The sequence below is a fragment of the Castor canadensis genome, chromosome 16, assembly GCF_047511655.1.
Source record: "Castor canadensis chromosome 16, mCasCan1.hap1v2, whole genome shotgun sequence".
NCBI classification, from domain to species: domain Eukaryota; kingdom Metazoa; phylum Chordata; class Mammalia; order Rodentia; family Castoridae; genus Castor; species Castor canadensis.
Window position 1 is genome coordinate 55,892,731 of NC_133401.1, and position 24,471 is coordinate 55,917,201.

General features: G+C 42.4%; 1 protein-coding gene across 8 annotated transcripts in view; it reads left to right on the top strand.

The window, feature by feature from the left end:
• Positions 1-24,471, top strand: part of Gria1 (glutamate ionotropic receptor AMPA type subunit 1) — a 348,064-nt gene that overhangs the window by 27,596 nt on the left and 295,997 nt on the right. The window contains exon 3 of one of the 8 annotated variants that reach the window (XM_074057056.1): positions 8,011-8,149. The exons of the other annotated variants lie outside the window; for them this stretch is intronic. The gene's annotated coding sequence lies outside the window, so the exon portion shown is untranslated. The remainder of the gene's footprint in view (positions 1-8,010; positions 8,150-24,471) is intronic. 8 annotated transcript variants of the gene reach the window in all.

Sequence of the window (24,471 nt, forward strand, 5' to 3'; positions counted from 1 at the left end):
TAGAATAGTAATAATTAGTAAAACTAACAAGTCCATAAATTCTTTCCTTTTCTTTCTTCCTTGCTTCCCTCCCTCCTGACCTCCCCACTTCTTTCTCTCTGTCTCTCTCTCTCTCTCTCTGTCTCTCTCTTTCTTTCTTTTCAAGATAGGGTCTCACTATGTAGCCCAAACTGGCCTGGAGTAATTTGTAATCCTCCTACCTCAGTCTCTTGAGTGCTGGGATTACAGGCCTGTGCCACTACACCCAATAGCACCATGCAATTTTATTACGTCTTCAAAGCATTGCATTTCTTAATTTCTTATTTTCTCTCAAAATTATCTTATTTTTTGCTTTTTTTTGTGGGGGGGGCAGTGCTTGAACTCAGGATTTTGCTCTTATTAGACAGGCACTTTAACAAGTGAACATGCCCCCAACCCTTTTTTTAACCCCAGTTATTTTTCAGATAGATTCTTGCATTTTTGCCCAGCTCTGACCTCAGAGATCTTTGTACCTATCCTTCACGTGTAGCTAGGATTGCAGATATGCATGACTAACTCTAGCTTCTTTGTTGAGATAAGGTTTCATTAAATCCCTATTTAGGCCTGGGCTAGCCTCAAACTACCACCCTCCCAATCTCCATTTCCCAGATAGCTGAGATTACAGGCATGTACCACCACACACAGCTCCTTATTATATTTCTTAAACATCTCTCTAGTTGTACAAAGTAGAGTAGGATTAAAAGTATCATTAGCCTGTCTGTCCAGGGAAGAGGGGAGATGTTTCTGAGATCCCGTGCCCTGTTAAGTTCATGATAATAATAGCTGCTGTGTGATGGAAGCTCAAACAAGGACAGTACTGACCAATTTAGTTCAGCCTCTAAATCCGAGGCAAGATTTTTTTTTATTTGCCCCACTCTGAATTTTTTTGAAATCTCCAGTCATTTGTTTATTTCGCCCATTCAATCTTCAGCTTCCACCTCCTGCCGAGAAGGTGAAGGGCACAGAGGCAAATGCGCTGGCCCACAGATTGCTAGCTCCCTCAGGGGGCCCTGAGCAAAGCAGTGCCACCCACAGAGGAGCCTTACAGGACATAAGCAAATCATTTGCCAGTTCAAAAGTTGCCAAATTTGAGATTCTCTGCAGTCTTCCAAAGTTTGAGCTTGGAGCATGAGAAGAAAAGATAATTTGGTTTTAATCAAAGACAGAACACAGAGGACCAGCTGCAAAGGTGGTTGGAATGAACAAGCACTCCATCAAAATTGTCTTCATGCAGAAAAGGGGCAGGGAAGATGTACACAGGCAGGGGAGGATGGGGAGGTGTGGCTTTCTAGACCTGCTGTGTGAGGTATGGGTTCTACCCCTTACATGCATTGTTACTTTTGGCAGGTCTCACAGTCTGTCCAATTCTGCTTCCTCCTCCCTAAGATAAGAACCCAGAGAGCTGACTTGCCTATTTCACAAAGGGCCTTGAAAAGCAATGTAAGAATTAGTAATAATAATAATGATCACAATAATAATAACAGCAAACGACTATTGAGCAATTATATGTCCTATTCTTTTATTTAATTTCAAAGCTTCCACTATGAGGCAGGTATTGTTTTAAATCCCTTTTTATATGTGATATAAACAGAGGTTTTGTAACTTACTAAGGTCACCCCTCAAAAAGCGGTGGTGCACTGGGGATGTAGTTCAGTGATAGATCACTAGCCCAGAATGTACAAGGCCCTGAGTTCCATGCTAGCACCACCTCAGACACCATCTTTGGAGTTAACACAAAATACTCCAGGCTAAGCAGCAGACCTGGTTACTAGGTCAAGGCTTAAGAATGAGAGATAACATTCAGGAAGAACCATTTCTGCACAGTGAGTTGATATATGCCATAAACTAAAGAAAGACTCAAGGGCAGAAGCAGGCAGCATCTGGGAGGCAGAGTTGGTGCCAGACAGCTGCAGATTCCAGGGGCTTCTGGCTTGTGGTTGTAGTTCCAAAGGTGCAGCTCATGTAACTCCATTCCAGGTCTGGGGTTCGGCCACAGAGTTACAACCCCCGAGCTCAGTGATCAAGAGGGACTTGGTCTTTCTGGCAAGTTCAGTCTTGCTGTTGTCTCCTGAGCCTCAATGGGACCAGCTTCAGTGGTGAGCTGCGCAGCCCAGTGCCATTTGGTCATAGCTAAGAGACCAATTGTCGCTTTAAGAATCTTTTTTTGACCATTCTGGGGTTTGAACTCAGGGTCTGTTGCTTGCTAGGCAGGTGCTCTACAACATGAGTCACAGCCCCAGCCCTTTTAACTTTGTTTTTCAGATAAGGTCTCTAGCTAACTTTACCCTGGCTGATTGGGCCTTCAGCCATGATCCTCCTAGCTCTGTCTCCTGAGTAGCTAGGACCTCAGGTGAATGCCACTGTACCCAGCTTGTTTACTAAGGTGGGAATCTTGCCAGGAGCCGGCGGCTCATGCCTATAATCCTAGCAGAGATCAGGAGGATTGTGGTACGAAGTCAGCACGGGCAAATAAGTTTAAGGCCAGCCTAGGCAAATAGTTCCCTTCAAAAGACTGCAGGACCTAGACACTGTGCTAATCACTCCTAATGGAGAAGGTAATCCTGCGATTATTGTATGCTGGAATACAGGTGCTTCCAGATGTTGTCAGCAGATCAACCTAAGGACTCTTGAATGAAATTGCCTTGAGTTTGAATCCTGGCCCTACCACTTGCTAGGTATGTTTCCTTGACACATGCCATAATCCTGTTGGTACCTCAATTTCCTCATCTGCAAAATGGTTGCTGTAAGAACTAAGTCAGATAACAAGTTTAGAATACTGTGTATAGCATCTCATGTACAAATTGTTATTTACAATATTCCACTGAGGCAGCCACTGCAGTGATTCCCATCTTAAAGATGAAGTAAACAACAGAGGTTTTGACTTACCAAACTTGATAAATGGTGGAGTGAGAACATTGAAACCAGGTGGCTCAACTACAGAGTTCATATCCTTAACCAGTGGGTATTTGCATCAGTCAGGGTAGGCCAGGTTCTGAAACAGTAACAAATGACCCTCAAATTTCAGTGAGCTAATATAACATAAGTTTACTTCTCACTCATGGTACCAGTCCAGCACAGAATGGCAAGGGGACATTTCTCCTCGTGACCACTCAGGGGTCCATGTAGAGACAGGTGCAATCCTAACAAATGCTTCCAGAATCACTGTAGTAGGGGAGCACTACAGGGGTCCATGTAGAGACAGGTGCAATCCTAACAAATGCTTCCAGAATCACTGTAGTAGGGGACCACTCAGGGGTCCATGTAGAGACAGGTGCAATCCTAACAAATGCTTCCAGAATCACTGTAGTAGGGCCACACTCTGGCCCTAACACACATCACTTCCACCCACAGTTCATCAGCCCAAGCAATCACATGGTCAGATTGAACTTCCAGGCAGGTGACTGAAGTGCAGCCAGGTGTGACTAAAATGATACCTGGGGAACCATGAATAGCCCACATGTCAGTTAAAGAGAAATTTTGAGGATCAAATTAATTAACCCATGTAAATTACTAAGAACAGAACATAGAAAGAACATAGTGACAGTACCTTAAATGTTAGGTTTTAGTGCTGGTTAATTAATGAATTACCTCCTGCAGTAGCTCATACAAATATTTCCAACCTGATTTTCTTATTCATGTCTCCCTCTCAAAGACCATTCTCTGACCTATTTTGTTTTCCAAGTCTCTTTCCCAATGGGTCTTTCTCAGAAATCCCCATTGTCTTACTTGGCATAGCCCAGACTCCCGCCATTGTATGTAAGGATCCCCCACAATTCAGTTCCCACCTCCTTTGAAGCTTTTCTCCCACTCCAAACAACTTGACTCTAGTCTAGCTGGGGACTTAGTCACTGTCCCCCAAGTTAGTTTTGCACAATCCTGTCCCTTTATATACACTACCCTTGTGTGTGATCTCCCCCACAAATGCTTCTTCCCTCTCTGCATCCCCAAGTCCTTCATGGTGTAGTTTACCATTCCTCCAAGACCTCATCCTCCATGCTGAATGATGTCATTCAGAGCTGACCTTCTTCAGTATTCAGGAAAGGTACTGCTTATTTGGCACTGAACTCAGGTTGCCTTGAGCACTTTTGTTCTCTCATCATTTCATGCTCACACCAGTGTCTTGGACAGAATTTAAATGTTTACTGGCCTTGAGACCCTTCAGGTCAGCCACTTTCTTAACTTCCTTTTCCTGTGACATGGAAATAGTTATATGAATAGTTACATGTTATGAAGTGTCGAGTGAAAACAAGGTGTGGTGACTCATATAGTATATAGTAGTCATCTACCCTTATCATTGCTATATCCCTAGTATCTAGAACAGCACCTGGTGCATAGTAGGAAGTTCAATGACTATTCATTGAATTAATGAATTACTAGTAAACACCAAAAATCCTTACTTTATGGTAGTTTTCTCTAAAATCTATTAATTCTTTGAAGATAGCGAGCTTTGAAAAGTACATGCTCCTTGGAGTCTTAGGCAATAGTCCTCAAGCTTAATTGTGTAGACGAAGCAAGGAATGTTACTAAAAATACAAATTGTTGGAATAGAGATTTACTGAGCCAGAATTCCTGGCATAGGGCTTAAAACTCTGCATTAGAAGAAGCTTTCTATGATAGTGATGCCAGAGTCTGCAGATTACACTTTGAGAAATTGTGTCTTAGAATACATACAAATCCTCTTGACTACATACAAATCCCTCCAGGTAGATCTCTGCAACCCATCCGCAAGGATGAATAAACTTTCTCTTATAGACCAGAGTCCCTGCATTGCTAATTCATGTGATTGTAGAGTACAGCACTCCTAAAAACAGTTCATTAGAATTGGATTAATCTGTGTCCACTTCTTTGGTGTTATGTGTGCTTTTCTAAATGGCACACTAGGTTTGACAGTGAAACTGGTGACAGTTTTTTAGAGTAGGCTTCTCTGCTGATAACACTTGACTTTAGCTACATACCAAGAGTCTTCTATTTAGCATTAGCTCAAGGATTTGTACATTAGTGGCCAACAACCTTCATTACTGCCTTGAAAAATACAATTTCCTAATTGCAACTCCGTTGAAATTGTAAGATCCTGTAGGTCTCTGGAGGGACGAATTGTCCTGAAAGTTAAAGATCACCCACTAAGTCCATCTGAGAGTTGGAGGAAAACCAGGGGAAATGTTTGCTATCTTTTAGCAGAGCTGTCCTTAGATAAATAGTGAACAGACACAGTCAGTCTCAGCAATGTCTGCTTAGGATCTCTCAGGGATTCGACTCTTTACTTAACTGAGGTTCAGCCCATGGGAAGTGCATCACCTTTTGAACTCTGGAGCTTAGCAGTTTATTAGAAAGGTACACAATGCTTCCACGCACAAGAGTCAACTCATCCACTTACCGGGACTACTTACCTTTTCTTTCTTCTAGTCTAGTGCGGTGGATAGTGTTGCCCCTCCCTCCCCAGGGTACATGTGGTGACATCTGGAGACAGTTTGATCATCATAACTCAGGGTGAGGGAGATACTACTGACATTTAGGTAGAAGCAACAGATGTTGCTGAACATCTCACAATGCACAGGGCAAACCTGGACAGCACAGACTGATCTGATCTAAAATGTCAATGATGCTGAGGTCAAGAAACTCTAGTCCACTTCTTCTTTTTTTTTGGCCAAGTGCTGGGCACTAGTCCCCTCTGGAAATGTCATTGCATGGAAAGTGGAAGGGCTCATGGGAGTGTCCCTCACTTAGAGCTAATGCCAAGGAAAGGTTTAGGTGATATGTGTTACCCCCATACCCTTTTCCCTCAAGGCTGAGATAGGTTTTATGTGGTGAAAAGTGTACATGTTGAAAGCTGTTGATAACCTTTTGTAAATGAAGCATTAGTAGTTATTCCTGTAGCTAGAATCCACACCACAGCCTCTTACCTGGCAAACTGTAGGGTGAAGACTTCTCCAAATGCCATCTTCTCTCTCTATCTCTTTCTCTGTCTCTCTCTCATCTTTGCTGGAAAACTCTCAGATCAGTAAATTGAAGTGCTCTTTTGGTAGAAACCTGGCACTTTGGTTGCTGAAACTTCATTGGCTGTGACCAGGGTGGAAGCATAGTTTCCTATTGGCCACTTGGCAACAGTTGCTCAAAACTCTAAAATTAAAGAGGGTCATTGCCATCCACAAAGGTCACCAGGTTTGGCTTCTTGCTAGTGGGCCTCTGTTTCTTTACCTGTATAATAGAGATAAGAATTCCTACCTGGTTAGCTCAGCCATAGAGAGGATCAGTAAGAGGGCTGCGAAGTTCTATAAAATGTACTGCAGGTACTCCTAGTAGAATTTAGGATATGGAAAACTTCTACAGAGCCCCAGTCTGTGGACTAATGTTTAGGAATGGCTGCATTATTATTTTTAAAAATGTTTTTGTAACTGCAGCAAATTAGAAAAATGAGGCCAATATAGTGAAGCATAATACATATTTTATGGGACTCAGTCTTTTGTCTTTTGTGTTGTTCAAATGCTTTTTCTATTATGAAATTTGATGGTAGTATATGACAGGGTATTTTGTTTTAAAAACCCTTATATAAGAATATCAAAAATTCAGTCCCTGAAATGTCTTTTAAAGACATTTAAATTGGGTCCTTGAAACCCAATGCAATGGACTGTGCAAAGTCACCTTAATAGAACTGCTATTACTGCAGAAATACTGTATATATACATTTGTGTGTGACCTGCATGTGTTTGGCATGTTCAAAGGACTTTTAACATGCTTTATTAGTGTCATAAACTTAATTAATGCTAATTAGTTTTACAATTTGCTGTAGGAAGCAGATCATACTTGCCTAGTATCACAATGAATTGCAAAGGATGAATGGGTACCTAGTACAGAGAGGCAGAAAGATTGGCAGCTTTGGGTTCACAGCTGACATCCCTTTTGGATCAACCACTTACCAGCTTCCTGACTCTATTAAATTTTCAGAGCCTCCAGTTTCCTCATCTGAAAAAAAGGGAAGGTATTGGTACTACCCCACAGAGCTGTTGAAGTCACTGAGTGACCTAACTGAGTAGGGAAGAGCAAGACAGATTGGTACTTTGTAGATGCTCTGGACTGTTTAATTCTTGTAAGTCATTTCCTATATCCACTGTGTATCAATGGGGAATCTGTGACATGGGGGCTTTTCCACTCTTATACAGGTGTGTGTCTATTTTCTTTCCCTTCCTCTGAACATCTGCATCACACTATTCTAATCCTCACACCTGGGAGTCCAAGCTCAGAGAACTCAACTGAGGTCCTCAACTTCCAAGTACATGAAACTTACCTGGAGGACTTATTACAACATAGCTTGCTGGGCCCAACTCCAGATTTCTGATTCATAATTCTGACTTAAGCATAAGAATTTGCATTTCTAACAAGTTCCAGTAAGGCCCATGCTTCTGGCCTAGGGATCACCTTTTGAGAGCCACTGAGCCAAGTCTTCCCTTCACTTTTAGTTACAGTTCATTGTGGTTCCTGACTACTGGGTGAAGTTTTTCTGTCAATTTTCCAAAACTTTCCCCACCCAATATCTCTCATCATGGTAAAGACACCACCTTTCTCCACTTCCTTCTCCAACCCCACATCCCTTTGACCTCCAGACCTTGCCTCACTTGTCCAAACCCAGTGTCTCAATCAACAAATATCTGGCCCACTACCCTACCTTGTTTGAATCACATATCTCTTCCCTTAATGGCTTACAAAAGCTTACAAGGTGTGTCCCCAGAGTGGATGTACAAAGAATGAGTGAGTCTCCTCAACCCCAAGACTTGCCAAGTGGGATCCTAACTGGAACAATGGCATGCAGTCTATATCTGCAAACAGAAACAACTACAGTGGACAGTCTTATTAGCACCATGTCTGCCTATTTTGTGTTAATGAGAAACCTTATCTGTTCCAATGGAGTTGTCTTTATTCCAGTCATTTCTGCTTCACAATGAGAGTCATCTGTGCTTACAATCCAAGGATGAATTATTGTCTTGTGTTGTATGGCAGGACTGTCCTGTGAGGACCATCTTTCCAGAATGCCAAGAAGACAGGATTTATGCTAACAAATGATCATCTTTCATGGCAGAGCTCCCCACACATCTCAGACTACTGGGCCCCTCCCTGAGGACTCACTGTGACCTCTGAGGTGAGGATCTAGGAAAGGCACCTGTCACTCATGAGGGACCTTACCCCAGTTTCTCAGTCTCATCTTAAGCGTGTTCTCAAAAAGAGGGGGTTGGGACTTAACAGAGTGTCAGCAATAGAAGAGTATAAGTTGGCATCTTCTCATCTCGGTATTCACAAAGAACATTGGGAACTCTTTGAGATCTCATTTTGCTGAAAGTTGGGGTCACACAGTCTAGCTGAGGAGAACTGTGCAGGACAGCAGGATTGGAATCCCAAGGAGGAGCTCAATAATGTGCACAAACTCCACTGGCTGGGGGTGAGTGGGTGTCCTGAGACTTTGGGCAGGGCAGATCCAAATTCTCCTAACTTCTGCTTCAATTGGATGTGATATTTGTGGATAAAGGACAACTTTCTGGAAGTCACAAAATGAAATGAGCATTGTCCAGGCCCTCTGCCAGGTCACCACGGGCAATGTGTTTCCCCTGCCTGAGCCTTACTTTCCTATTCCCTGTTTTTGAAATGTTATGGTAACTTCTGTTCCGCCTACCTCACCAAGCTATCATGAAGCTCAAATGCTGTTTCTAATTGCAATAATATCAATTATTGTAGAAACACAACAATCCTAACTGTATGAGCTCTATGAATTGTCTTATGTCTTGAATCAGCCTGTTTTTACAGCAGCTCTGAGAGGCAGATAAACTAAGGCAGAGAGAAGTCACATAACTTCTCACACAATGAATACTGTAGGCCCAGCATTTGAATCCAGTCCTGTCTGACTTACCTGCACTTAACCATGACATGACAACTGGTCCGTAATAGTTGTTAAAATTGTCTTTGATGAACTCTATTTTTTTCAAGTTTAATTATTTATTGTTGTGTCAGGTGGGGGTACACTGTGGCATGCACAAAAGTTCTTACAATATATCAAATATATCATACTTGAATTTACCCCCTCCATCAATTCTCCTTTATCCCTCCTCCGCTATTGCTGGAATAGTTTCAACAGGTATCATTTTTCCATTTACATGCATGTGTATACAGTATTTGCACCATATTCACCCTCCTACACCCTTTTCCCACCTCCTCCCCACTTCTACTGGTACCAATCTGCCCTAATAGGACCTGTTCCACCCTCCTGTTCTCCGATTTTGTTTGTTTAAGATAGCTACACAGGGAGTTTCCCTGTGACATTTCCATGTATATATGTATTATAACCCAAACTGCTTCATGTCTTCTATTTTTCTTCTTTCTACCTTATTCTCCTTCTTATGGTGATTTCAACAGATTTAAAAATCTTATATTCATTCTTGTGTAGAGAGTACATCAACCATATTCACCTTCTTAACTTCCTTTTTTCAACCCTCCTTCTTGTATGTGACCTCCCCTGTTTTTCATATTATTGCTGTATTTGTATTGGGCCTGTATTCCACATATGAGAGAAAACACGGAGCTTTTGGCCTTCTGAATCTGGCTAAATTCACTTAAGATAATGTTCTCTAGTTCCATCCATTTATTTACAAATGACAAGATTTCATTTTTCTTTGTGGCTGAATAAAATTCCATTGTGTATAAATACCACATTTTCTTAATCCATTCATCAGTAGTGGGGCATCTTGGCTATTTCCATAGCTTAACTATTGTGAATAATGACCAAATGGATGCCATGCCACAGGTTGCTCTTAGAGCCTCAGTCAGATCACAAGGAAGTTCCTTGGCCTGACTCCTTGTGGCCTCGGTGCCTCCATGTTGGTTTCTCTCCCAGCCCTGGTTCACCTATTCTTTGTTTTCCCTCCCTTGCATTATGAAAATGAGAAGCAGCTGTGACCCTGCAAATTGCAAATGGGATTGTGAGTGTTGCTATCTCTGCTAACAACTAATTCATTACCGGGTGTCGGACAGTTTCCACTGTGCTGTTACAATCTATTTGCTTCCAAGTGCCACATGGAATCAAAAACAATTTGTTCAGCAGCCATGCCTGGGTGTTTGCATTCAGACAGGGATGCATCCCTGGGCCCCTAAGAGGCACTCTCTCTGGTGAGGAGCCATCTCTGTGGCAGGAAAATCTGTACCTTGGTGACAGGTCCTGGAGGATATATCTGGGCTTGGAAGGAACTTGCTCTAAACTGTAATACCTTCCAAGAAACATTCTACAAATACTTACTGAGCACTACAATGTGCCAGGTTCTATGAAAGATCTGGGGAATGCAATGAAGATAAAGATAGACTCAATAAGCAATGAAATGATGGTGATAATTTCAGATAATAAGGAACAAGGAGAAAATAAGACCAATTATATGATAGTTGCTGATCTGGGCAGGGATGTATCCTTTAGTTAGGATGCTCAGAGAGGGAATGGCGAAGAGGAAATACTGGAGCTGAGAAGAAGATGGCAAGAGTCAGTCCTGCATAATATTTGGGAGGAACATTCTAGGCAGAGGAGTTTCAACTGCAAATGACCTTAAGTAGGTCCAAGTTGAGGAGGTTCAAGAAATAGAAAGGAGACCTTAAATGGTTGATAGGGTAGTAAGCCCTAGAGACAGAGTACCACTAGAGGTGACTGGAGGGTCAGCAAGGAACAGCTTATGCAAGGCCTCATGGACCAGGGGCTTCCTGGGTACCACTTCTTTGGAGAATCCATATTCACCATATCTCTAAAATCTGACTCTGAACCTCTCCAAAGCTAGGACCATGTCTTTCTTTCTGTATCTCCCCATACACATCTTACTCACCACTGGGCATTAGCAGATTCTCAGGGCAATCTGATGCCTTGAAGAGTAGTTTAAGGAAGACTGCACACCACAGAGAAATATTTCATTTATAGCCAAGGAAAAGCTTACATTCAGCAGAAGGATTGGCTGTTCCAGTCTGGGCTGACCTCTCTATTACTAGAGGTGCATAAGCAGAAGATGGAAGGTCATTGTCAGGAATGCACTGGATAGAGGCTGGAGGTACAGTATTCTACAACAGAAATAGCAATGATTACCACCGCAATAACCACAATATTCCCATGATTAAACAGTCAGTATATGCCAGACACTTCACATATATTATCTCATTTAATCTTCCTAGAAACCCTATGATGAAGTACATTTATTATCCCTACTTTCAGTTATGAACTGAAACTCTGGAATTTTAAAGACTACATTCTTGGAGTCATGCAGTAAGTCACTGATAGGGTCCAGATTAGCAGTCTATTCTTTAAAAGCCTCTCTGGAATAACTGGATGATATACAATGTATGTTTTGACTTCTGATTTCTGTCAGAAACTCTATCGTGGAGTGTGCATGGGTGTATCATTTCTTACAGCTTTTGTAGCCTTCTTAATGTATTGACTAATAACTTTAAATTGATTTAATAGAATGTGCTGGAAAGAATGGCTGAAAGGATGTTTTTCCTCCAGCAAAATCATTCCCAAAAGACCTTGCTGTTGTTCCCCTCCCCACCCCCTTCTCCTCACTTTATTTGAGCAATATTTTAACTGCCAAAAGCAAAGGTTAAACTATGTCAGTGGAGAAATAAAAATAAAAACACACCAGCCTAGGAACTTGATGCTTCCATCACCTTCTTTCACAACATTTTAAGTGAGGCCATAGCTCTCTGGAAGCTGACACACAAGTCTCTTTTTGTTTATATTTATATACACTTACAATATATTTATATACATTGATATATAAAGATTCACATACATAGAGATTTATGTGCATAGATATATTCATTGTACAGAATTGGTTCACAATATTATGAAGGCTGGCAAGTTCCAAGATTTTCAAGGTGAATCAACAAAGTGGAGACCCTGGAAGCCAATGATATAGTTCTAGCTCAAATCCAAAAGTCTGAGAACCAGGAGAGCTGGTGGTAGAATTCAAGTCCAAAAATTGGCAAGCTTGAGACCAGAAAGGGCTGATGTTTCAGCTTCAGAGTGAAGGCAAGGAAAAGTCAGTCTCCCTGCATGAAAGCACAAGTTTCTTGTGAAGAGATGAAGAGTGGATTTAAAGAGTGGAAAATGAAGTTTTGACATGGAAATGAATATCCAGAGTCCATCCAAAATGTCCTTACCCTTCCTGGCCTTGCCCAAGTCCTACCTCTTCCTCTCAGCTCTGTTTCTGAGATGCTTTCCTCAAATGCCCTGAAGCACCCTCCTTGTGGAAGATGCTCAAGTTGAAATAGCTGCTGAGAACTGAGGCTGGCCTTCTGGGATGCTTCTCTGAAACAGCCCAGTGTTTTAGGAAGACTGAACTGGACCTTCTTTGGCAGGATATGTGTGCTCTCCACCCCAGTGTACCTTGCTCATCCATGACACTTGCCTAAACACTTTGTTCATTTGCTTTGATATTCCTGATGAAGCTTCCAATTTTGGATCCACAAGGAACCCATAAGATCTTCTCAGGCAACATTCTATTAAAACTTTCAAGAGGAATGTTGGCAGTGGGATCAGTCTCATTGGAGCTAAGCAGCCTAGGTGCATAAAAAGTTAGCACTATATTATTTTAGCAATTTGATTATGTTACTATCAAGCATAGTAAAAATTTATGAAACCCTTACTGGAATCTTCCAGACCCTGGGCAAAGTGTTCCCAAAAATTTCCTGATTTAGGTCTTAACAGACACCCATGCGGTGAGGACTGTTTCTTCTCATTACTTGGATGAGTTTAGAGAACTTGCCCAAGGTTACACAGAGAGTAAGGATGTAGAGCTGGTATTTGACGGCAGGCATTGGCTCTACAACTTGCTTCAAGAATGGGAAACACAAGGTTGCTTACCAAGATCCTCAAATCAAGGATCTCAAATGTCTAAAGGGGCTGAAATGACAATGTAACCCACTGAAACTGGAGGTATTCAAAAAATCCAACCAAAACCCAAGAATAATGATAAATGACACACATACATGACAGCCTCAATGCCAGGGAGACAGGGGATTGCTGTGAGGATTATAGGGACTGAAGAGCACTGAAGAATGCTGAAAACTTTAATGCAACTATTTAATGTTGGCTAATGATTCAAAATTTTTGCCCACCTTAACAAAATACACCCAACTTTAAGTTCTTCATCCTTTACCTGGGAAAATTAAGAACCAAAGATGGAAAATGACTTGCCAATGACCTCACAACAAATCAGGGGCAAAGCTGAGCCTAGAGCCCAAGGCTCTTTCATGGAGAAGTGTTCCTTGCTGTTTCAGGTGATGACATTTCTGATGTCTAAAAAAGATTAAACCCAGTTCCTTCCAATGCCATTCCTGCTTCTCCAGGTGTTAAAAGGGACACTCTTAGTGTCCCTCACTAAGAGTGGAGATTAAGTTGTGAGATGAGGCACTGGCATAGGAAGCCAGCTAATGTTTTTCTTCCTATTGTCTTATCTTGGCGACCAGACTGAGCGAGCACCTCTTCCTGCTTCTTCTGAGAACAATGTCTGCAGTCCCTTGGCTGGGGATCTATAAGACTGCACCTTGCTGCTTTTCTTGGTCATAAACCAGTCTTCAAACATTTTAAGTGAGGTCATTATTGACAGAGTATGCCCACTTATGTCTCTCCTTCTAACCTGTCTTGCATTCCATGCCTGCTAAGATTATAGAGGCCCAAGAAGGCTCTACCCAGATGGAGCTGCAGAGACAGCATTCACCCTATGGAACAACAATTCTGGAGAGCAGGCAGGTGATTGAGGTTCCAATTATCTATATGCCAACTTTGGTGTGGGGTATGCTCCTGGAGTTTTCTGTTTGAATCACTTCTGAGCCTGGTGGTTGGACCCTTCACAGATGTAGAGGCTAATGCCCAATAGGGTGCTGTGACTTGGCCCAGAAAAATACTGCTAGAGTTGAGAGAAAGAGATTCTTCATGACTAAGTAATTCAGGGAAGCCTTCCAGAGGGGCCAAGAAACCAGCAACACACAAGACTTCTCTATATGAGAAGGAAGAGGAAAATTTTCTGGGGTTAGTGAGCAGAAGCTCTTTAAAAAATAATAGAGTTTTAAGTTTAGATCAGCCTTTGTTCTGTCCCAAATCTTATTTGATAGCAAGAATGGCTCTGCAAAAGAGGGAGGTTGAAACTTGGCCCTGTTCTCTAGTTAGTCTGAGAAAAACCAGGAGGCGTGGGGCTGTGAGGGTGGAAACCACCCCCATAAATGTGCTGTTAGAATAATGGATTTACTAAGTCATATTGAAGCACGGAGCAAGGGGAACAGACGTCCTAAGAAGGTGCATGCAGAGCCTTTGTCTCTGGAGCTTGGAGTGACATTACAGCAGGGAAGAGAGGACTTTCCAGGTAGAAGCCCATAGGGAGTACTGGCTTGGGAACAAGAGAGAGTTTGGATAGGGGCTTCTCCCCTTCTTCTGCCAGGGAAGGGTCTTCTTTGGGCAGAGTTTATCTTAAAGACAGGGATCTCCTGGGAGGAGTTAGGACTCTGCCTGTCTCTGGCAGATCCTGGTAGCACTCCTAAAGACTGAGCCCTGAACACTATGAAAGTGAGCTTGGTACTTGAATTTGGGGGGGTCGTCATCCACAGAAGTCTGGACACACCTTAGTGTATTTGCATCTCCCTGTGAGGCTATGCAGCCCTAACAGGCTGGTGCAAAGAGGTGTTTCAGAGAGTGATCTCCCATACACCAATCAGGAGAACCTACTGTGCTGGCCAAATCAAGGCCTTTGTCCAACCCTTCCAACAACCCTTGGAGCAGAGGGTGGCAGGGTGGCATCTTTAGAAGAACACTGTACTTTGAGTGAGGCACTCTGGTTCACATCTAATGTCACTTCTTATTAGCTCAACCTGAAGAAAGTCCTTTCCTCTTTTGCTAAATTCTACTTTTTTAATGTAAATGGCATAGGACCTTTAGTCTTCCAAGTCCAAAATCATGTCACTTTCCCTCCCTAGGGTCCTGCCCTTCACTTTTCCTGCAATTACCCAATCTTTTAATATGGCCCACGTGCCCCTGCAAGATGCGGGCTCTGCTGATCCCACAGCACTCTCACTCCTTGTTCCCTCTCTGCCTCCACTCTACCAAACTCCTTCCACAATTGGGCAGCCCCTCCAGAACACTCTCTTCCCTGGCCCTTTCCTTTCCACCCTACTAACTCCTCTTCATCCTCCCTGCATATCTCTGATTCAGCCCTACTTCTTCAGGGAGCCTCCTGACCCTCCTTCCCGTATTCATCAGTAAGCACCTGTACTTTCCCTTGGAGGCACTTATGACACTTGCTTAACTAATTATTTGCCCATCGTTTTTCTCTACCAGGTGGTAAGCTCTACTAAGTTATAAGCCTCATATGGCTTCTTCACAACTATATTTACAGACTTAGAACTCAGAAAGTCTAGAAACAGGAGGTATTCTGTGATGTCTTGTGGGAAGAAAGACTACATGTGGTCAGGCAGCAAATCTGTTAAACTTCAGTGTTAATAGTGAGTAGGGAACAGAACTTTTCTGGGGATCAGAACAACTGGCTAACCCTCAGTTTCTTGGCTGAAAGGAAGACAGAATATCTTACCTGTTCCCACATTTGTCTTCATCTTCAGTTGGAAAGCATATAGACATGTTGGTAAAATACAGAATCGACTCACCTACATGTACAATGAAGGTGGAAAGAGAGATGCCAATGGGAGAAATGTGTTCCTTTTGCCTCATAAGGATTCTGCCCACGGAGCCAACCATAATCAACTAAATGTTCCAAAATAGTGATGAAGGAGACAAGAGAGTGACAAATCAGAAGTGTGGCCAGGAGGGACAGTAATGGGCAATTCATTTTAATGAGTATTTATTGAACACCTGCTGTTTATGGAGATGTCGTGCTCTGCTTACTTGTTGTTGGTACAAAGGTAATGAGAGGAGTTAACAGTTTCTGTTCAGAGATTAGTGATTTACCCAAATTAATGTTAAATCTGAAGTAGTAGGAATGAGATTCAAATCGAAGTTAGCCCAAAATTAGTCTTCATTCTTAACCTCTGTAATTTATGTCCTTCATGTCACAAAGGAAAACCAGGACCTGGGGCTTTAAGGGATCCATAGTCTAGTGTGTATCCCATCTAATCCAAGATTAATTCAGGATGTCTGTGCTCTTGTTTGGTCCTACTTGTTACAGTGTGACTCTGCTTAGATATTCAACTGGAGGAACAGAAGTGTGCAGAGGATGACATGAAATGGAGAGAGCATATGGCAGTAATAATGATTTTTAAAATGAGGGTTCAGAGACATGAACTCAAACCCAAGGCCTAGTTTTCCATCTTGACAAATGCAGCCATCAAGTTCACTTCTCTTCTACCACAGTGTCCCCATTTGTGAAATGAGGGATGTCCTGTGATCCCTTAGACTGAGTCTCTGAGAGGCAATGAAACTCCTGAGGCTTTGTGGGCATCTAGCTTAATAATGAGCTCTCTCTCATCTGGACAGAGCTTTTCAAGACCTTCTTCTGCAGGTTTTTTCACTGACAGCCAGGACACATAGGGATTCTCCTCAAAGCTGAGCATGAGAGCTGTTCAACTTTCATTTAGTGTCAGGACTTAAGTGGAGTAGGAGCAGGACTCTGTCTGCCTCTCTTTAGGGTTTCTATACAGGGCTCCACAGTCCAGCCACCTGCCTGCCTACAGTGGGGGAGCAGAAGTGCTCCTTTGGAATCCCACAATATCTGACATGTTCAACTTTGAGAGGACAAGCTGACAGTGTGGCAGATGCCCTTCCATCTGTGTCATTCAGTGGGTGGTTCCAGGGCTGGGGAGTGGCTCAGGCAGTAAGAGTAAGAGTCCTGCCTACCAAGCATGAGGCCCTGAGTTCACACCCCAGTGCCACCAAAGAAAGAAAAAAAAAAACATAAAACACAGTGGGTGGTGCCAGTGGCCCTTAAAGTCCCAGCCCACCCAGGCTCGCTTGCTCATGGATTTGTCCACAACACAGGTGATCACTGATCCGGTAATCACTTATTCCCTCTTATATCTGGATACCTTCCATGAAGATATTACCTCTCACTATAGTATTTTAATGTTGTTGTCATCACAGTGCTGGGGATCAAACCCAGGGCCTCGCACATGCTAGGCAGACTCTCTACTAATAAGCTACATTCCCAGCCCCTCACTGTAGTCATTAATATGCCCATTTTATAAGGCAGGAAATTGAAGCTCACAAAACTGAGTAGTTTTCTCATCTGCTGATCACTAACCTCTGATTCTGTCTGTTGTTGTTCTTGCTAAAATCACTATACTCTGTTAGGTTACTTTTTTTCATCCTTGTTCCATCTGTTGTTTCTTGAATAATTTAGGCTTGGGATAGTCTTAGACTAGTTGTTTGCAAATTTTCTCATTTGACACAATTCATATTGATTCCTTTACTCCTACCTAAATGTAGATAAGTCTCTGATCTTGAGAAATCAATAATCTGGCTAGAAGTATAACTCATAAATATATGAATGGTTGCAGGCATTCACTCAGTCACTTAAAAAATATTGATGCTGCACAACATGCTGGAGACTCTGCTAGGAACAAGGAGTAGCCTCTTGTTCTCTTGATGCTTATTGTCTCTTAGGGAGTAAGTGGGGAGAAAGATAAATTGTCATGAAAAAAAATTGTTAATCATACCAAGATATAGGAACAGAGCTGAGCAAGCATGTGGCCCTGAGCAGGAGAAGGCCTGGGATATTTGAAGGATAAAAGGAGTCCCATGAGCTGAAATTATTAAATAAGGAGTCCCATGAGTTGAGCAAAATAAGAGTGTCAAGCAACTCAGTCATGAAAGCACACAAGGAGGGCCCAGGTACTACAGGGCCTCAGAGGCCATAGCAGGTAGAACACAGAACAGTGTGAATTCTCAAAACAGATTAAAGGTCATGGGATAGCTGGACAGTAAGTCTGATAGAATTCAGAGAGGGAGACTGGAAGGCAGGTCAGCCAGGGAAAAGTGTCCAGTGTTTTCAGGAAGAGTAGGACCTCTCTGGGAGTGCACAAGACATTGCAGATTGGAGGGGATGAAGTTGGCTTGAAGGCAGGGATTGACCCTGTGTGTGTGATTGGGGAATGTGTATGTATGAACATGTGTGTTGGCCAGGTATGACTGGGAATCAGGAGGAAGGGCAAACTTATTGGTCAGAAAGATCATTATGCAGTTTTTTTAGGAAAAAAAATTAAAAGTAGTGTCTATTAAGGACCAGATGAGCAATTTCACTCAAAGCCAAAATGAGGCTCTCTGACTTAAGATATCACTAAAGTCTAGAGTTTCATTATGTCCTGTTTCTCAGGCTCCAGAAGAGACAGCCTAGCTAGAAGACTTTCAGTTGTGAGGGTCAGAGCCAAAAGAGCCCTTAGAGCTCATCATATCCCATTCCTCTTTACCCTGAACTTAATGCAGATGGCCTACCTCCAGTCATGATAGAATGGACTCTCTCACCTTGATGCTCCTTCCTAGTTCTTCCCATTGCCTCCTGTGGGATCTGCCTGTTCTCTTTATGGTCAATTTCTCCTGGCAGGCCTGTCCTGCTGCATCAGATGGTGCTGGGGAGGAGAACTGAGATCACATCTCTGAACACTGAGTGCTTCTGTACACGTGTGGATCTCACAGCTTGCATATTAGCTCAGAACAGATTCGAAGAGCTTGCAACAAGAAAACAAATGTCAGTCTTTGAATGGAAGTCTAATTGTTAAAATTAGTCCATTTCTATAGCTCTTACCTTAGCCCACCTTTAGCAACCTCTTCTGAAAAGCTTGCTGCCAGTCACATCACCTGTTTCATTCATAATTCTCACAGAATCTTGGAGGTCATTCAGACCAGATCTGTTCTCACTATAGGAAATGAAACTTATTTGAGAGGAGGAGAAAGATGGGATGGGATGGGATGGAATTCCAGAGATACCCACCTTGAAGTCTTCCTTGCCTCTAACATTTCTTCTTGCTTCCCCTATCCTCTAGACTCTAATTCTCCTCCATCTTTCTCCTTTATCCCCTTTACTCCCTTCTAAGAATGGTTTCAACAGGTTTCATTGTTCCATTTTTGTACATGAATACAAAGTACTTCCACCATATTCACCTTCCTTTACCCTTTCTTTACACCCTCCCCACCCCACACTGGAACCAACAAATACTGAGGACCTACTAGGTGTTTGGTACTGTGGAATATATAAAGATAATTGCTAGGACCTTTTTTTCTTCTGTTGACTCAACCAGGGTTCATCAGGTATCTGCCATTTACAAAATACTAGCTCCTTGTTGGAAAGACAGATATTAAATCGCAGTAAGGATTGATGTGTATAGCCATCAGAGAAGTTCATAGGTCTATGGGAATGGATAAATGGCATAAAACTATCTGCACTTCAGTACCTTAAGGAGCCAGGCTTGGTGAACCACACCTGTAATCTCATATACTCAAGAGACAGAGATCAGGAGGATTGAGGTTTAAAGCCATCCTGGGCAAAAAGATAGTGAAATCTCATCTCAAGTAACAACTGGGTATGATTGTACATTCCTGTGGTCCCAGCAACATGGGAGGCAGTAGGCAGGAGGATCTTGGTCTGAGGCTGAGCCTGGGTAAAAACACAAAACTACCTGAAAAATAACTAAAGCAAAAATAGGGTAGGGTGTGGCTCAAGAGGTAGAGCATCTGCCTAGCAGGCATGAAGTCCTTAGTTCAGACCCCTCCACTTTCAAAAAATACCTTAAGGAGTTATGCTTCAAATACTAAGTACTACACAGCATGAGAAAGAGCAGTATCAATCAATGCTCAAAGCAGCAAGACGCCCAACAGCTTTTTGGGAGGGTGGAGGGAAGAGGAGGCATTTTAGTTTATCCTTGAAGGATGGCAATAGTAATGGGAAAGGCTAATTCTAACTAGAAAGACTACATGTGCAAATACAAGGAAATGGGAAGGAAAGATGTTTGGCCAGAAGGTTGTGACACAGGAGCTGTTGCATGAGTACTAGGCCCTCTACTAAGCACATCTCATGCAGAACTTCATTTAATGCTCATAACAGTCCTTTGAGGTCCATGCTGTTTTATTTTATTTGTTCATTTTGAGATGAGATCTTGCTTGGTTGCCCGAGGTCATTTCAAACTCTTGGATTCAATCACTTATCCTGCCTCAGCCTCCCAAGTAACTGAGCCAACAGGTACTGGCACCATTCCTGGTTTATGCTTAGTTCCCATTTAGAAGTGGGGTGCTAATCTGAGGCTTAGAGTAGGATAACTTACCATTTGAAAAAGTTCAGAGCTGGGAATGGAATACTCCAGGATGTAGGTGTTATCAAAGGAGCCATTCCTCTGCCAAGCCAAGGCATTTCTACACTCCATTTGCGGCAGCAGTCTCCTGAACATTTTAGGGATACACTGATGCTTGCTCATATTGCCTTGGAAAAGTCACCTAGCCTGAAAACATTGTTTATTCTGTTCCAATGCAAGTCTTCTTTCTATGCCTCTGCTTCTAAATTTTTTCTTAAAGCTTTAAGTTCCAAGGGGTGTAATTAGCAAATAGTCTTGTCTGGATGAGCAGTTGAGTTACTTTTCCTTAGTATTTGATGCCAAGTGAATGTTTAGCTGAAAGACTAACTGATAAATGCCCCTCTTGGGAGAAAAAGCTGTAAAAATAGGCTGGATCTACTGACAGATACTAGGGCAAAATAAAAAATTCTTAGAAATTCACGCTGAAAAAAATTCCTGGGGAAAGCAAAATGGCCAAAAAATGTCTCAGTGAACCTTGATAATAGCAATCTGAAAAGTTGCATGCTCAGCTACATTTCATAAACCCCTTCAGTAAGGTGGAAAAATTTTTTGCCTCTAAATGTATGCAATAAACATTCAGACAGTAAGGTACTGTCAGTTGCCCACAGAAAGACATGTCAGGTTGTAGAGCAAACGTTCAGTTGAAACCAAAGGTCTTGGTATGAACCTCCAAATTGTCACTTCCACCTGTGTGACCCTGGCAAGTTGTATGTTTTCTTAAGCATCTATAAAGCATGATTATAACTGTCCATCTTAATGCACTGGCCCCTTTTAAACAAGACCCCCATGGGATACACATCAAGTGTGTATAGAGTGAAGAACATATTTGAAAAAACTATTCAGCATTATAATCTAGAGAGACACGGGACAGTTTTAATTTGTTGCGAGGGTAAGGTAAGTGTGAATGCAATCTTAGAATGTTAGACGTGTACAGAATAATGCCACTGAATACCATGTTTATCCAATTATACATCTGACAATTAGAATGCCTGTCTGCCTAACAGACAATGATCTGTTTTGGGCAGATCTGTGGTTTATGTCTACTGACTAGTGGAAGCAATATGAAGACTATTTGATGGGTCAAAACTTTTGACTTATATACACAATTATCCAGCTAACTGAATAAATAGAGAGTAGACAAAAGCATAAAGTATTCAACTTCCTTTGGAACATGTGCTTAGAAGCTGAGTAATGCAAATCTGAGCAGCTTTTACTTCTCAGTCTCAAGTTAGCCCTGCCTTTAATTATCTAACCCTAATATAAAAGAAATATCTGTAAATGTCATTAGATGTTCATATCCAAATCCATGCTTATTACCTTCACCTCTGCCTCCTCTGTCCCCACTCTTGTATTCATTAGCTCAGTGACAGTACCATAGTTCACCAAGTCACCCAGAAAAATATCCAGGAAGCTTTGACTCTTTCTCCATTACCCATGCCTTTGCTCTGTCACCAAGTTCTTGAGTTTTTTCCTCCACTGATCTGTCACCATCTCAACAGTGGCAGGAAGTCCTGACAAGCAGCTCAAATTGGCCTCACCTCTAGGCTCTCCTACCACCAAAGGTCTCCCCATCCTGCTTTCTGAAACATCCCCTAAAGCAGATCTTCCACCATGCCACTCCTTGTTATCCACATGGCGAAGTCCAGGCTCCAATGCACACATTTCAGGTCCAGCAGACTCTAACTCTTGTTCTTCTACACCCCTGTCCTTCCTGTCACAAGTTCACATCATAGCCAGATACTCTTTTTTTCTCCTGCCTCTGCCCCTCACATCAAACTACTCACTTTGCTAGCAAAGCCATTATGTTCCTTTCATCCCCCTTCCCTCTCTCCACTTAAATCTTTTAATCATCCCTCAGGGTCAAGATTATATCTAATCCCCACAATAAGCTTTCCTGAATCTCCCACCTCTACCCCCACAAGAATTAGCTGCCTTCTATTTCACGTCTTATTTTTCTGTCCTACATTAGCAATGTTTGTGTGCCTGTCTTCTCTCTTGGACTGACAGCTCTTTGGGGGAAAGGGCCTTATTGTGCCCAGCTGTTTATCTTCTTCCCCCCTGCCTTCTTCCTCTTCTTATCCTTCCCTTCTCCAGTCATCTAAGTGCAGTGCATGTCACATAATAGACACCCTAGCAAAGTTCATTGAATAGAGTCCATTAATTTGCACTACATTTCTTTGGAAATAGCTGGAGTCCTCTGGGCTGAGAGGAAAAATTTCAACTAACATGATGTTGGAGAAAATCCTTAACTTTTGTGCTCATATTCATTTTAGAAGCACTTTGCTTCATTCCTTCAATCCTTCCTCTGATAATCTTTTAACTAACTCAAGTTTGCAGAGAAAAGCAAGCTTATTTTTCTACTTCTTCAATATTTTCAGTCAATTCCTTTCAGATACTGTTGATGTCTTTAATGAGACAAGTTACCATTCTGGTTAAAGGTCAAGGGTCCTGAGATCAGGCTGTCTAGGTTTTAATACTCATTGTGCTAATAGGCAAGCTTTGGGTGACTCAGTTACTCTTCCTGAACCTCAATTCCCTCAATTGTGAAATGGCAATACTAATGCTAGCTATTTTGAAGCAAGAGAGTCCATAGGCCTGGTTGGCGTGCAGAGGCCTGGGATAATAAGCCATGGATTTGAGAATCAGGAAATTTCTAAACATTCCAAAGATATTGTCTATCCTCTTTCAACCCCATAGTGTGAGCTAGAATACTATAATCCACATAAGAAAAGAGATGGTTTCTGTTCCTCTGCATCTCCCTGGCTCCTGACACATAAGGATCATAAACAAGCTAGCTCTGGAATTCTGATGTTGCCTGGAGATCAGCCTCTGCACATCAAGGCCCTGTGGAAAACTAATGACTTCTCCCCCGCAGATCTGCCTAGCCAAAGACCCAGTGGAGCTTGGCTGGTGAGAGCATTCTTCATTCTCCACGTGCTCCTGGCCCTCCCACCCCTCCCCACCTCCACAATGTCCAATCTATTGTGCATCTCCTGCTTTCTATGTCTCATTGCCTGGGTCCCTGTCTGAGCTGCTGCCAGGCATTGTCTGTGATGTCATTAATGTGAAAGGTGATTCACAGCAATAAATTGCATTGTGTTTTAGTTCTATGGTAGTCTGCCTTTGTAATCAGATCTGTAAGGGACTTCATAATAGCTTGAGGGCCTTAGTGTCAGAGCCAGAGACTCCAGTGGCTTCCAGATAGATAAATGCTGCAACCAAATGCACATTCTGCTGGTGGAGTTGTAAACTGGAGGTGAGGACAGAAGTGCCGGTGCTGTGAACCTAGCCCTCTCCCAAATCATTTGTCAGCAGGTTGAAAAAAACTAATCGAAGGATGAGAGGTGGTTTTTGTTGTTGTTTTTTATTTTTAATAACTGCTGGAAAACTAAGGCTTGTTAACCTAGCCTCAGCCAATGTCTATGCTTTCACCAGCCCTGTGATTAGATGAGAGGGAAAGCTCAACGTGCCACCTAGGAAGAAAAAGGCTAAAGGCAAGAAGAGATGGAGAGGTGGTGCAATGAAAAGCAAGGAGGAACTGGGCTGGGACCTGTGAGGCTTGGGGCACTGACCTGTGTTCAACATCTCCAGCATGAAGATGGAGGGCAAGGATCATGTATGGAAGAGGGGAACTGATGCTATAAGCCCAACAGTGGGATGAGGATTGGCAGGAGAGGAGGCAAGCTGCTTTTCCCAAAAGAAATGGTAGAGAGTAGGGGGATTGTGCACTCTTAAGCACAAATCTCCTGGCATTTAAAAGTAGATTTATTGAGATATCACTTATTTACCATAGAATTTAGTAATATAAAGTATATATATACCATGAGATATATTGTTATATATACTAAGGAGATATATTGTTAAAATTTTGATAGCAAGATTTGGGGGAAGGAGTTGTGAAACAAAGATCATAGGATGAGTAGAGAAGGTGGTCCAAGCTGGTTGCTTTTTTTAATGTGTCAGGTTCCCCAGCATCTGAGAATTTGGCTCCACTTCACACTCTGCCTCCCCCAAGCCCTGCCTCACCTGCAGGTTTACCCATGATGTAAGAGTGTGGCACTTGGTCAACTCATAGGATATTCACATATCCAGGTGCTAAAAATCCCTCTGGGAGGAATTTTTAAAAATCCACGAGATGGGTGATCTAATCCACTTGAATTTGCA